This window comes from Ixodes scapularis, unplaced genomic scaffold (genome assembly GCF_016920785.2).
Source record: "Ixodes scapularis isolate PalLabHiFi unplaced genomic scaffold, ASM1692078v2 PGA_scaffold6__148_contigs__length_123643588, whole genome shotgun sequence".
Classification (NCBI taxonomy): Eukaryota; Metazoa; Arthropoda; class Arachnida; order Ixodida; family Ixodidae; genus Ixodes; species Ixodes scapularis.
In genome coordinates, this window is record NW_024609881.1 from 83,965,495 (window position 1) to 83,981,132 (window position 15,638).

Consider the following 15,638-nt stretch of genomic DNA (forward strand, 5'->3'; position numbering starts at 1 on the left):
ATTCCGCCTAAAAGTTTATTAAACCGGCCAAAGAAGTTGTACCGGCTGCACGGCCACAAAAATCCGTTCAACCTAACGGGCTACGCGCGGCACGCGGAGCAGCGCGGTCGACGCAGCCGTGTGGACACAGGCAACACTGCATGGAAAGTCAACAACTGGAAGACTTATTCTGTTGCAAACGAGGTTTGGCGACAAAACTGTTTATCTTTTAAGAAAACAAACGAAATAGAACCGTTTATTAGTAGCTTTATTAGTAGCCAACCCGTAATCTCAGAATTTTCTGAATTGACCGGAATTGCCTTTTAAAAGGCCCCTGAAAAGAAATAAAAAATGAAAGACGTTTACAACTCCCTGTAATGCCGAATTCGAGCGCAGCTCTTGAGGAGGAGAAGGGGAGGGTACGAAGGGGAGGCTATGCCCCTCCTCCCCTCCCATTTAGCGGGAATATTTTCGCTAAAATTAGCGGAAAAAATTCCCCGCTAAATTTAGCGGGAAACATTTTCCGCTAATATTAGCGGAATAGTTTCCCCGCTAAATTTAGCGGCAAAAATTCCCCGCTACGTTTAGTGGAATAATTTCTCCGCTAGATCTATAAGAAAAATATTCCCCGCTAGCGAAAAAATTTCCTCGCTTTTAGGGGGAAATTACTTCGCTAAATTTAGCGGGAAGATTTTTTCGCTAAATTTAGCGGGGAAGTTTGTTCGCTAAATTTATCAGAAAAATTATTCCCCTAAATTTAACGGGAAAATTTTCAGCTAAATTTAGCGGAGAACTTTTTCCGCTAAATTGTTTCCGCTAACTTTAGCGGGGAATTTTTCTGCTAATTTTAGCCGGGAATTTTTTCGCTCAATTTGGCGATAACATTTTTCCGTTAAATTTGGCGGAAAATACTCTTTTCCTCCTCTCTCGTGACCCTCGTGACGTCACACGTGACGTCACGTGTGACGTCATCATGGAAAACGTCCCATAATGCAACGCGCGGTTACGCCGACAGCGACGCCGCTCAAGCCGGAAACGGGGGCCTTAGAGCTGAGCTCTAAAATGTTTTTTTTTTTTGTATATATAGTCTGGTTGGGACACGCGTGTCGAAAAATTGATTTTACGCGAAAAAAATAATTTTAGAGCAATATTGACAGCGCAAGACGCGATAAAGTCGGTAGTCACCTTCTTTCCACTAGTTTTTAGAGCGCAGCTCTTAGACACCCGTTTCCGGTTTGAGCGGTGTTGCCGTCGGCGTGACCGCGGAGTGCATTATGGGACGCTTCCCATGATGACGTTGCACGTGACGTCACATGTGACGTCACGAGGGTCACCAGTCACGTCATGGATGACGTTACACGTGACGTCACGAGGGTCACCAATGACGTCACTCGTGACGTCATCGCGCGTTGTCTAATGGGTAAATTTCCCCGCCAAATTTAGCGGAAAAAATTCCTCGCTAAATTTAGAGGGAAATTTTCTCCTAAAAGGGAGGCGAGGAGGAGGGGAGGGTACGAATGAGGAGGAGGGGCATACCCTCCTCTCAAGAGCTGCGCTCTAATTCGGCGTTACAGGGCATTGGAAACGTCTCTCATTTTTCTTTTGGCATCTCGGGCGCGTGGAGAAGTCGATCGGCTTCTCCTTCACGTTGAGGGGGAGAGAGTGTATGACCATTCCGTGACGTCATAGATTTTGCGCGCAGAATTTAAAACTAATCTCGCATCATCAATATTTCTCTAAAACAAATTCCTAATTCCAGAAAATGTGTCTGTTCGCCCGTTCATTTGTCCACTTGCCCGATCAATGTATAGGAAAAATTAACGTAACACGACGTCACAACATCACGTGGCACCGCGACTTGACGGCATGACGTCAAACTTCCCGGTGAATTCAGCGGGAGATCCGACGTATACGTGTCCTGACGTCACGTGACACCAAGTCGCGTGACACCTCGACGTTGTGATGTCGGGTCCCGATGTCAGACGACATCATGACGACACGTGCCGTTAATTTTTCTGCCAAGTTTAGCGGTGAAATGAAGAAAGATCGAGGAACACCTAAGCATTCCTTATGAGTTGTGAATGCGAAAGCGAGCAAGGCGCTCGTCCGCTCCCTTTTTCGTCTGCTGCGTACTTTTCGTTGCCGGTCGGCGCGTGTGCTCCCCTGGTGACCTTGGATGCTCCACGCTGATGGACACGCAGCGCCATGGGTGAGCGGTCGTGGAAACTGACGAGCGCAGCGGCCAATGGGAACCCCGTCGACGCGCGCCAGCCAATGGAACCGAAGGAAACTATCTGCCGTTTTCGCGCTTCAGACTGATGACGTCAGCTCACTCCACGAGACAGTTAATGTTTTCGCATTAATGAATGCCTCATTCGTCTAAGATATATAGTGACCGGAACAGTTCAATGTCCTCTAAACAAATTTAAACGATTGCTCCCCTAGATGCTGTATCCAACGCTTGACGTGGTCTCGAAAACGAAAGTCGCTGCTAATTTTTGTCTTCATAGGCATACCACTCTTTGTACAATGTATTCGGTAGAGTGCACAGTCCGGCGTCGATTTGCGCCGTACATCATCATTGAGGGAATGCACGTCTTGAAGTGCAGGCGGCAGGTGGCGTCAGCGTCGTTCCGTGTCCGAGTCGCTTATACTGAGGGAGTCCGGCCTTCTTAAAGACATTTTGACATCCAGGCAACCACAGCAGCGTAGTCTTGACAACCAAGGGATGTCTACTTCCGTCCGCCATTTTGTGGCTCTGACTCATAGGAACTCATGCGATTTCTCAGGAATAAACGAGACAAAGAAGTAACGCCATTTTGTGTAATCGCGTAATCCGCTGGTTCCAGCGGGCAACAAGCTCCGCCCATTGACCAGACTCTCTCAGTATTAACGGTTCTCTCCGTGCATGTCGCGCGTCCACACCGTGCGCGCATCGGCGAACACTAGTACTCTACTGAGGAAAAAGCTGCGGGTCATCCGAAAACGTGATTCGGTTATCAGAGCAGAACGCTAGTGTTACCGCGGCACGTATCAAATATTCTCTTTTTTTTTTTATTAATTCGAAATAAACTGTTTAAAAACGGCAAAATATAAGTATTAAAAAATTCTCATGTGAGTGGTTGGCAATTTTAAAAACAAAAAGAAGCCAAGATTTTATTTTTATATAGTAAACTCGGAACTGTTTCTTAATTAAGCACCACCTCGCTTTATTTCTTCTCTTTTTTGTGAGTGTGCGTGTGTATTAGAACTGGCAATATTTTAAGGCCAGGTGGGGTTACATAGTTAAACACTGTGCCTACGCGAAATACATAACCAATTCCTAACTTTACCATTGCTTCACTACAGATATATGTAAGTAATCTCCGACTGTATAAGCTACAACACAAGGAAGAGACTCCGTCATTTTATCAGTTTAATCGCTGGATCAACCCCATCTTCCTGGAAACTATTAACCAATTATACCAATTAATGGGCGCCACGTAATGATAGGTAACCAATTCGTAATTTTATCATTGCTTCACTACTGATATGTGTAAGTGATCTCCGATAGTAAGAGCGATAAAACAAGAAAAGATTCCGTCATTTTATGAGAAATAGCAATGAGCGTCATAATTAGGCTACAAAATAGGAAGCAATAGAAAAAGGAATCCTTCCGGAAAGTATCGTTGCTTGATTACCAGTTATTCTGATTACTTTCACGACGCCAATAACGATGACGCTGACAACATACCGCCGCGTTAGCAGACGATGAGATCTTACGTCAGGTAGTGACGCCGCCTGCTCGAGCCGGTAGACTCGTCATGACGTCATAGGGCCAGAAGTGACGTCAGAGGGGGCCCCTGTAAGGGCGCTCGCTCTCATTACCGCGAAGCGATCGGGGAAAGCCACAGTCGCGGAACTTCCGCCTGCCAGGGTGCTCATTACGTTGCTGGTATTGAGCGCAACGCAGTACTGGCGGCTGCGACGACTCATCTGCGAATATTTGTTCGATTTCACAAATATCGGGTGTTCATTGAGCTGTCTCCCTCAATTTATAAAAAAAAATGAAAGACGTTTACGAATCTTTGTAATGCGAAACTTGAGCGTGCCACTTGAGTAGGAGAAGGGGGATGTACGGTGTGGAGGGTATGTCCCTCCTCCTCCTCCTCTTCTCCGCTAAATTTAGCGGGTTAAGTTCCACGCTAAATTTAGCGGGGAAATCGACGTGACATGACCTCAATATCAATTCAGCTTCCCCGCTAAATTTAGCGGGGAAAATGACGTCACATGACTTCGTGTCAAGTCACCATGAACACATTCTGTTTCTCCGATAGATTTAGCGGAAAACTTGACGTCACGTGACCTAAACACCAATTCAATTTCCAGTTAAATTTAGCGGGGCGGTTACGCCGACGGCGACGCCGCGAAACGCCGAAACGGGCGCCTAAGAGCTGCGAGCTGAAAATCAATTTTCAGAAAAGAAAATGAACTTGTGCGGCAATAGGTTAGTTATGGAATACCTGACAAAATCGTCATACCTAGAATAGAACTTTTGGTGTCGGTATATTTTCAGTGCAATCGTTTATGCACCCAGGCTCATTTGCGGTGGCTACCAAGGAGAACGCAATTGGTTCTTGCAACTGTCACGTGATCGCTTACGCCAGCCAATGGGAGCCAGGCGCCACCGGCGAGGGTGCCTTACTGTGGCGGTGGCGCCATTCCAATGACAGCAGTGTTCGAGATGCTTCAATGCAACAAAATCCTCTAAAATTGGCGGGCGAGGCGTCGCCTATCAAATTATTTAGCGAAGGGTTGTCACGTGAGCAGCGGAGCCACTTTAAAAACGTCACTTCCGTGTCGTCAGTTTTTTTTTTTTTTTTTCGGTCGCTTTTTGGTGTTGGTATTTTCCTAGATTGCCAGGCCCTATAAGGTATTCCACGTTAGGAAGCAGTCATCACTTGATGTTAGAACACTCTCATATATCATATCCGCACGTCTAATGTTTCCACACTCTCGGCAGAAAAGATGAGTGCCGTAAAATCAGTAAATACCGGGTGTTTGGGTGAAAAGAGGGCCGCGTTTTTCTCACCCTAAAAATAGACGCTGCTTCCTCGAACGCTCCGTCTCCCGACAAACGCAGGGGCTGGGGCAAGGTGACAAAGTTTCAGAACTTACTGCGATCCACTTCAAAAGTTATAGGCGATTTTCTCAAATTGTAAATTGGAAAATGGTGATCAACGAAGCAAGCGAAGAGGTAAATATACGTCCGATACAAGAAACGTCCGGGACCAAATTCTCAACGTTTGAGCACCAACTCGCCCAGCAAGCAGCATTGAACAATTTTATCATCTAAAATTTCTGAAAATCGCTTATAAATGTTTAATCAGACAACGGATAGTTTTGAAACTTTGACATCTGGTCCGGCCTTCTAGCGCTACTTTTGTGCAGAAACTGAGAGCTTGACGATAGGCATAGTTTATTTTTGAGGTGACACAAACTCGGCTATCTTTTTTTCGCTAACACACGGTAGAAGCAGAACAACCAATCAGCGCTTACATTAATACGCGTATGTTCCAATTCGCTTACGGGGTCTACGTGTATAACGGCCGGTCTTTTGTGCGAAAGTCATAACGGACACGTTACACCACAACTCCTGTATCTGCCACTTTGTGATTTTAAAACTATAAAAAAGCGATGTAATCACGAGAGATGTACTCATGATCACGATACGATCATAGCTAGCGTACTTAAACATGTAACAAGTCCCAATTAAATCGTTTTTATTAGGTCACTCACACTCACGTTCCAAAGCACATTTTAATTGCAAAGTAATGAATCATGCCTAGATGTTCAACATATTTTCTTTGTTCAACGGGCTTGTGTCTGTATCAGTGTTTTGCTGTGACTTGTAGTCACTTCTGCAGTCAAAGGTACCGAGGGCAACGAAACCCGTCAAGCTGCTGTGTGCAGTTTTTCAACACAGAATGTATTTAAGGGATGAATTTTATGCAAAAATCATTACGACCGAGCGTCACGGGAGCCCGTCACTCGCAGTCCAAGGCGACGTACAAGCATACAAAGCATACGCATACTTAGTCATGATTAATTATAAGCAATCATTGTTAAGCATGATCAACTGTAACTAGCGTGATTTATACCGAGCGATCCGCCGCCCGAAGACCTCTCTTGGTACCCCGAGGAGGAGGCGGACGGGAGCGCAAGCGGCTGGCTAAGTACGATTCACGCATACTTAGCCAGACGCATCCGGGAGCCAGCTGCGGTGAACGCGAAGCTGGCTCCCGAACGACGATGCGTTGCTCCCTCCCCACGTGACCCCGTGACGTCACGGGGCGAATCATAACGCACCAACAGATAGCGCAGCCGGCGTATGACGTAACGACTTCGTACAACAGTCAATGGAAAGTGTAGTGGGCGTGATAATTATGTGCCGTGCTACCAAGTAAGCTTCGAAAGTTGAGCTTCGTCAAGGAACGCGGCTACCGCGAACGGCTCATAATCCCGTGCGGCGACCTTGACGTCGACGTCTGGGATCCTGAGAAATTGTGGTTCCTGGAGTTTGTGTACGAAGGATTCGACCTCACCATGCAAAGCCGACCTGGCATGTCCACAACTAGAAAAAGAAGTTATACAGACTTGTACATTAGTTCCCTTACCCCGAAGGGCTCGTTGCAATCCAAAAGCACGAAGAACTCAAGGCGTTACACGCCCCCTTGGAAGAAGCGTAACACGCGGAAGCTTCTCAATAAAGCACACTCCTCACCGGGGTATAAGAATAAAAATCAAGACGCTTTCAGTCGGGATTTAAAGCATGATTTATATCAGGCCAGTTCTACGATGGTGATTCAAGTCAAACCTTTTCCTCAAAAAAATAATCATAAAAATAAATTTTATTTGGCGTTTGTCTATTATTTGATGCTTTCTGTGTGCACTTGTTTTATGCAGAAATAAAAAACAAATCACGGAGCAAGAAAGGTTTATATTACCGTGAACACGAGCAAAAAGCGGTGCTATTCTGAGCAGTTCGGAGTCTCGAGCTGTCTTCCCACACTTCGTTCGCCAGTTACGCAACGTCCTAATGTGAACAAATCAGAACGGGGAAGGAAGAGAAAAAAAAAAAATCAAACTGTTTTTGTTTTAGTATGGCGGCGTTTACATCAATAAAAAGTTGTTGAGCAAACTGAACTTTAAATTTAGAGTAATTCTTTCTTCCGCATTCACTTCACCATAGAGGACCTGATTCCTTAGGTCCGCGGGCAGCTTGGGGCGTTGACCGGCGCATGCAAAGAAGTTCTGCGGATGGCGCATTATGACTCCCCAAGCTACTCGGGAGACCCAAGGCACCTGGTCCTCTATACATAGTGTGCGGGCCACTTCCGGTCGCCATGACAGGGGGAGAGAAGTACTTCCGGTTCTCCTATGTTTACCTTGTGTTTGGGTGGGTGCACCACGACTCTTGGTTCCCTAGCAAGCGATTCCGTGAGAGCTACGCTCTAGGAATGCCCCAGTGTCACGTCTTTAAGTTGCCAATGCGTACCGGCAAAAAACAAAATGTCGCAAGTGAAGTTACCTCGTTTATACCGAGACGAGGGACGCCACCGACGCCGCCGAGCTTGAGTGACCGCAGGACGACGGCATTGGCAGACGGCGTTAGCCTACTTCGATGTGCTGCCTATAGATGGCGCAACACTACAAACATGAGAATGCGGCGCCGGCAATCCGGAACCTCGACCGACCAGCTCTGTACAACGATGGGCCACTACGGCGCGTACGAATGCAACGTGCACGCTGGTCTGAGAAAGAAATCTTGGAGACCAAAGCAAGCGTGTCGAAACGCTAGAAAATTGTGTGTTACAGACTCGCATCGCGTTGATGGAAGCGTAATAAAAACTTTCGGAAGATTGTCGGCAAAAAGGGCCCAGCTCAGGGACCCTTGCGGGAGAACCTCGGCGCGTATACCTTCGGTGCCTGGGGGAGGCACGTGCTTTCCGCCGATGCCTTGCCATTCACGAAGTATATATATATAGTTGAACGCGTTTAGGGATGTGTAGGTTTTAAATCGTTCTCAGTCTAGTCGGATCGGTAGTCCTGCGGATTCGCCCACGATACCTTCGGCAGATTCGTCATTTCCTCAAAATAACAAGTGCTCTTTTTTTTTTTTTTTTTTCACCAAAGAGAACGGGAAGGGTTGTTCCATCCTGTATAAGTAAACTTCCGGAGGTACAGCAGTCAGTCCTTGTCGATGAGACTTTTAAAGTACGCGCTACTCGCCAAGGGTCCTCAAGAAAGAGCAAAAACAATAGCCAAACGGAAATGGCATAGTCTCCCAAAAAAATTTGGGCAACATTTTTTTTTTTTATTTACCTCTGCATATTGTTGTTCTTGAAAGCTCAGCAATACGTATTTTTCGAATAGATCGTTCCGATAACTCCGATACCCGATACCCCACAAGGTGCCTTTGCGCGCGCGTCGTATCGTTATCGGGTAGCGTTAACCAAGGTTATCGGAACCATCCACTAAAACTCTCTCAAGCCGCAGCAGTCGCATCGCTCGTACATCTTATACAAGACACACACGGTGTTGGCGGCAGACACGACGACAGAACGATCTGCGGGTACGCCTTAAGCATATATTCGAATTAAGCGGGTATGCTTTATACGTACCTATGCTTGTAACATGTCTGCAGGCAGTGTTCGTATGGCCAATGTGACGTTATACAAAAAAGAGACACGCCCCAGACAGTGTCTGAACCAGCCAATCAGCGTCGAGCTGGGGGGTGACGTCATCGCCTGGCTCAGCCAACCAGCATCGGGTTAATCGGCGGCTTCACTTTTTGGCCTCACAAATTTCTAGACCCTTCCTGACGAAACCAGGCACGTTACCTGCGAGAGTTGTCTTCTGCGTGAGGTATTAGCAGTGGGATCACGGCCTAAAATAACGCGCGCGTATGCACGCACGGCACATCTTTGTACTCCCTGGGTTTATCAAAATCTCTTTTTTATCAACAAGACTCTGCAGTTGGAATTTCTTGCGCCTGTCAATCGAAACGTCCGCCGCTGTTTGGACTTTCCATTCCCGATTTTAAGCGCACTCTTGCGGTAGTTACGTGGCTCCACGCACGCTTGTAGAGTTAAACGGCTCGTAGCCTTGATTCCGCGGCACGCAATCCTTGAAAACGGAGTGCACCGAGTCGGACAATTGGGTACGCGCCGCCCACGGCGTCTGTTACGGCAGACCGGGGCCCACCCAGAAGCCGCCGATAATTAGATGGCAATTCGTCACTGACCTACACCTTTCATTACTTCTCATTAATGGCCGATCGAATCCGAGATTAGAAAGTTCCACCCCTCTTTATTTTTTTTTTCTTTGCGCAACCGCGACTGCCATCAAGGAAAGACACACCTTACAGGAAGCGCGTTCGACGCCGAAGACCGTCCAGCCCGTCGCAACTATACTACCGGATGTTTCCAGCTCGGATCGTGACGCAACTTGTACGCCTATGAAAAAGACATAAAAAAAGTCGGTGCACACGTCTGCGCGACACGCAAATTAGGGTGCCCATTCTATACTTGGAGATGACCATGTTAATAGCTGTGACACAGTAAGCGTACGCGCGCTGTTTCAAGCGTAACATTCTCCCACCTCCGTTTGAGCTACTCACGTCTGAATTAAGCAATAACCGTGTTTTAGTTTTAAAAAAATGAACTTAATTTTTTTTTAATTTTTAGATGACTGGTTTTGTAAACAATAACAAAAAGTTGTTCTCAAACACCAAGCTACCAAGAGAAACACAATGACGGCATCACTATTGTCTTTATCTGCTGACGAGTTCTCCAGGGGATAACGCCTTTCAGCACAAAAGCTCTTCTCGAAGCAGCAGGCTCCTGCATATTTTGGCACTCCAGATCTGCCACACTTTATTTCAGGAGAGTTTCTATTGGACACTTCGTATCGAAGAAATGCCATATGGCAGAATAGCTGACTCAGTATTCAAGAGGAACTGTCTTCGGATGAGCCGCCTTAAAATTAACTGTCTTGAAATGAACTATCTTGCGATAATATTACCTCAGATAATCTGTGGTGAGATTAATTGTCTTGGGATAAGCTGTCGTCAAATGAACTGGCTTGGGATGGACTGTCTCAGAATCTGTTCTGGTATAGACTATTCTGGAGTTGAACTGTTGTGTGATGACCTCTTAGGATGCACTGTCGTGTGACGAACTGTCTAGGGGTGATCTGTCTTAGAATTAACTTTCTTTAAACAAACTGTCTCGGGGTGATCGACCTGTCTTGGAATGAACTGACTTGGGATGAATCATACTGGGACAAAATATCTTGCGATGAACTGTCTTAGTATGAACTGTCTTGGGATTACTGGGTTGAACTTTCTTGGGATAAACTATCTTGAGATGAACTGTCTTAGGGTGCAACATCTTGAAATGAAATTTCTTGGCTGCAATTGTCATGGAATGAACTTTCAGGGGATGATCTGCCTTAGAATGAATTCACTTGAAACGATCTGATTTTTAAAGGGCTACTTCAACGAAATTTGAAATATTCCCGTCGTGTTCAAAAGTAGGTTGAATATGATCCACAATATCCGTAAATGACAATCACACGTTTGTATTTTGAGCCTGGTGGCTGTATTTTTGTTATAAACGGCCCACTCTGGCAAGTGCTTGGAGAAGGCCCAGCGGAGACCACGTGACATCCAACGCAATCGTGACGCAGGTCGTCTCGAGACGAGCAAAGCTACGGCGAGGCTGACGTCGAGAGGATGGCCTGGTCGTTCCAGCCACCGAAGCGGCTGCTTTTGTACGAATTTCGAGTGACAGGTTAATCTTCTATAATCTTGTAGGGGGACAATAGCGACTTCTGCGACACACAAAAGGAACTCTCGGAAAGATGGGAGTTCCTCCTGCCCCTCTTCTCTCGTCGTGACCGGGGGCGAGACACTCACCGTCACTAGCTGTCAAGGTTCCTAGACGGGCATTACAAGCGAGGCGTTAGCGACATCCACCAGGTGCTCTTTGCTAATCGTTTAATTCGTTTTAAAATTTCTTTTCGAGACTTTCTTAACAAGCTATTGGTATGTTCGATGTGATACTGCTCCTTTGAACACATATAGAACAAGAAATTAACGCCGAAATTTGGTTGTAGTATCCCTTTAAAAATTGAATTTTTGGAAAGAACTGTACTATGTTTAACTACATTATGATTAACTTTTCTGTGATCAACTGCCCTCGAATCAACTGTCATTCGATCAACTATCCTTAGATAAAATGTCCCCAGTTGAACTCTCCTGGGATGAAGTGAGTTGAACTCACACCTTCAACAGACCTGCGCCGAAGCTAATCTTCTCGTTGTCTTCACTCATTCGGCTGTGGCGCATCGTCAATTTCTGTTCCCTTTCCCTTATAGGTGAGAGTCACCAAAGATGTCATATTTCTTAGTTTTGGTCAATTATTTTCCCCTTCTTTAACACATAACGGCATCAGAAGTTGAAAAAGTATACCATCAAAAAGCACGCATTGCTAACCCTAAACTTGAAACTAACTTCAGTGTTTTCTTACCAGGGTCACCAACTAAAGGTGTTACTCTTGTTAAATATTGCACAGAATATATGTATTTAAACCTTCATAAACTACAAAATGTTTATCAGTCACTTTTTACTCTCAAAGTGCTAGCAGGCGCGAAAAAATAAATTGCAGGATTCGCCACCTCAACTCACCGAAACAAGCTCTGGCGCCTAGTATACGCCACCAATGATCATTACTGCGTGTACGGGAGCTGAGAATGCTCTGCATGTCCGCTGTGGTCCTGGCATTGTTTGCGGTCGGCTACTCTCGGAACCGCCGGTACGGTGGAAGATGAAAAAGGTGTTGGAACGGCACCGCCTCGCCATGGAGCAAATGTGGCGAAGATTCGCTCAAGCTTATGATAAACGCCGAAAGATGGCGCACCACGACCGGTGTTGTAGGAAGCCAATCAGAGCCACTAGAGGAACCGCCCTTTTTCGGGTGCACGAAGGCCCCTAATTCGACAATTCCCCTACTGGGAGATGCGCAAATCCCGAGGAAACATTTGCCTCCTTGGCTGGCCCTGTTCAGGCACCCCTTTCTTTCTCCATCGTGACTAGATAAAGCACGAGCCTTATCCCGAATCTCCGCCAAGGCATTACTTTTAACCAAGCTCACATTGATTGCTTACTCAATGATTGTGTTCAATATACAAGCCACGTTTGTCTATCGCTACCCTATGGTAATTCCAGCGACTAGATCAAAAGCTTTTGTAAAAGAAAGACTAAAAGAAGTGTACGTTGGGCTCCTTGAAATTTTGGGACAAAGAACTTCGTGGCTCAGTGGAGGTTTAGTACGAATGTGTTCGAGTCACACATGTGCCAGTATATATCCTCGTGTAAAATGCGTAACGTTGCAATCCAGTATTGTTTCACGGTCACTCTAACCCATCACACTCCCACATCTAGAATAGTCCAAGCGCTAGACATCGTGCCGTCTGCGAACCCTGTACCATCCGCCGTGAGAGAGCTGTGCGCTTCGACCACGTTGGCCAATCGAGACTTGAGAAATCGGCAGGCCATTTCGCATTTCAGTTAGCTCAATCCATCAAGATGGCGAAAGGCCACTCTGCAAACTCCGACATCTGGAGATCAATTGCCTCCCCACTCCTTTCGATTTCGAAAAGAGTGGGGGGCAATATTGCACGGGCCACCTTGCCGCTCTATGGCGACACACGAGACATCATTTCATGACAGAATAACTAGTGGCTGTTTAAAACTCATCAGAACAAAGTGCACATTTTGTAACCACGTCATCGTTGCGAATTAACTATGCCACTCGCTTGCTCGCATGTGCATGTAATCAAATACACACAGCGCTAAAGGACAAGGACTTTATACTTGGTTTCGCTCTACGGGTCGATAAGTAGCCAATCAAGCGGCGCAAAAAGGGAATCGTCACGGTACTTATTGTCTTTATGCGTTTGATATCGATTAAACCAGGGGTCTCCAAACCCCGGCAGCAGGCTTGAAATCATGTACGTTGCGAAAGTAGCAGCGCGCAGCGGACAAACATCGTCTTCGCTGTATGGGCAGGTGGCGCCCCTGGCGGTCAATATGTGAAGCAGGCGCACCGGCGTCAAAGCGTGGGAAAGCCATAAATTGGGCAGGCATTGTCATTATAAAGGAGGCCAAGGTGTCAGGGCCTCTGATCTTGCTTGTCCTTATTACTCCTTCATCCACCGGTCGATGTCAGCTTGTGCACAGCAGCAGACCAACTTGAGATTTGCAAACGAAGCGCGGATTGTCAATGGCTTCCAACTTGAAATACCAGACGATCACAGTTTCAGCCTGCGTCCGATCTCACTTCGCTGCGGTGCTCGGTTCGCAGCAGACAATTAACTTTTTTTTTCCCCGGTATGTTAGCAGACGACGTACGAGTTTTCTCTTGCTTTATTTCGGTCTGTGAATGGCGCTTCGTAGCAGACAAACCGACATGAAGGTAGAAATAAGAGGAGGCGACATACCGGCTCCAATTAGCCAAGCGAGAAAATCCCAAGTAAAGCCGGAAGTAGAGGTCGGGTAGGTGTGAACGACCCCAAGGGTGCCTAAGTCCATCCAATAGCGTCCAAGGGTGCCCAAGTCCGTCCAATAGTGTCTTTCGAGTTTGGTCATCGTCTGGGGTGTGGCGTCATGTCGTCTCCAGTAGAAATTCCTACCTCCACGCGAACCGAGTACTTCACTTGCGTTAGCAGACGAAAGGTCCACAAACGCTGACTGCACTAGCTCGACAAGCAGCAAATTAGACTTCGCTCTCTCTCTCTCGCGGTGACCGAAATCGAAACGTTGGAGAGGACACGTTCAGCACAAGCTCATATACGCCGTTTTTTTTTTTTTTCGCGATGGCATCCGCGTTGAGTTTTGTCAAACTTAGATTTGGCAACAACAAACAAAAACTTTGAACGTATACCTTCAATAAAAAAAAATGACCGGAAAAAAAAGTAAGACACCTAATGGTAAGAACTCAATGAACCTAACTTAACTTAACCTTAGATAGGAACCCTTTAGTATACGTGCAACAAGAACTAGAGAGAAAAAAACGCCTGATGCCCCCCGCTGTTTCGCGGAAATTATAGAGTTTGCGATCCGCCCCTTCAAGATGTAACGGTCGTGTCTTTTTTCCTCTTCAAAAGAACGCGTTGCGGCAACGCCGTGCCATACAACAGCGCCCCCGTGCAGTTACGTGTATTGCAATTCAGGTGTGTCATATCTATCATTAAAGTGAGCCTTGAACGCCGCCAGTATCGTTTCTGAAAAACTAAGTCGGCTATTTAACCGGTATTTGACTGTCATAAACCCGTGGACAGTAAGACAAACAAAAGGAGTTTCGTAAAGCTATTAAAAACGAGATGGAAAATATATAAAAACACAAAGGCATTACGGCGACTGTAGGAAGGCTATAACGTCAAATTTATTCGGGAAGTGTGGGCAGAAAAGTGCCGAATAAAGCAATCGCAAGACCATAGACGTGCTGTCGCAGTAGCACAAAATGTTAAAAAAAAAAACAAAGCTTTTTTTTTTTGGTTTGGATAAATAAACTATACATCACAAAAAGCTCAAACTCCGTGAGAATGCGAAGCCAGCGGTTGGGATAGAACGCGAAAGTTTGAGGAGATGACATTTCCTGGATTAAAAGATAATTGAGAAAAACAAAACTTTTCTATGAGCCCACGTCAACCTAAGCCTAATATCGTCAAAACAAGGCATAATGTCCTTAACGCTCGTGGGATTTATATCAGTAAAACAAACTAGTGAGCACGAAAGAAAATATTGTTTTACTTCTTGCTGACAAGTAATTGTTTCACTGAAATAGATGCTACAAATGCCCACAATGTTTTTTTTAATTTTATTTTATTAAATTAGGTTAGAGGTGGACCTCGGATGCAAGCGCCACATTCTCACGGAGTTTGAGAATTCTGCTATGCATACATAGTCCCGAAAAAATCTTAGATTTCTGAGTCGCGTGCGCTAGCTAAGACATTGTTGAAGCGCGATAAAATATTACACCGCGTGAGTCAGTAGAACGTAGCTTAAATCGCGACCCAATGCATTTTCTGGCGATATGTAAAACATCGCACAACTACAACTTCGTCATCAATAAACATAGCTGTCTGTGGGTAATAGGCTGTCTGGGCCCGAAGATGTATCAAATGCATTCGCGAGTTATTTTTCTTCGGTTAATTCTTGCGGCCAAACTGCACTGCCTGTGCATGGCGTCAGTGATAATGCTAGTGATCACCTGTCAATTTTATCTTTTGAAATTATTGATATTGAACTTGCTATCACGAAACTGAAGCCAAAGTTATCAGTTGCGTTTGACGGCACTCCAAGCTTCATTGTTAAAGGATGCTCCTCTATTTTTGCGCCCGTCTTAACGCATATTTTTAGCTTGTCGTTGCAGAGCCTTACATCTCCTTCCCTGTGGAAGAACTCTATTACTGTGCCATTACATAAGAATGGCAGAACGGATGATGTAAAAAATTGCAGACCTGTGTCGCTGCAATCTCCCTTTGCTAAGATCTATGAAATTGTTTTATTTGAGCGGATTTCAAACTTTTTTTAAGCATAAGATAAGCCCTTC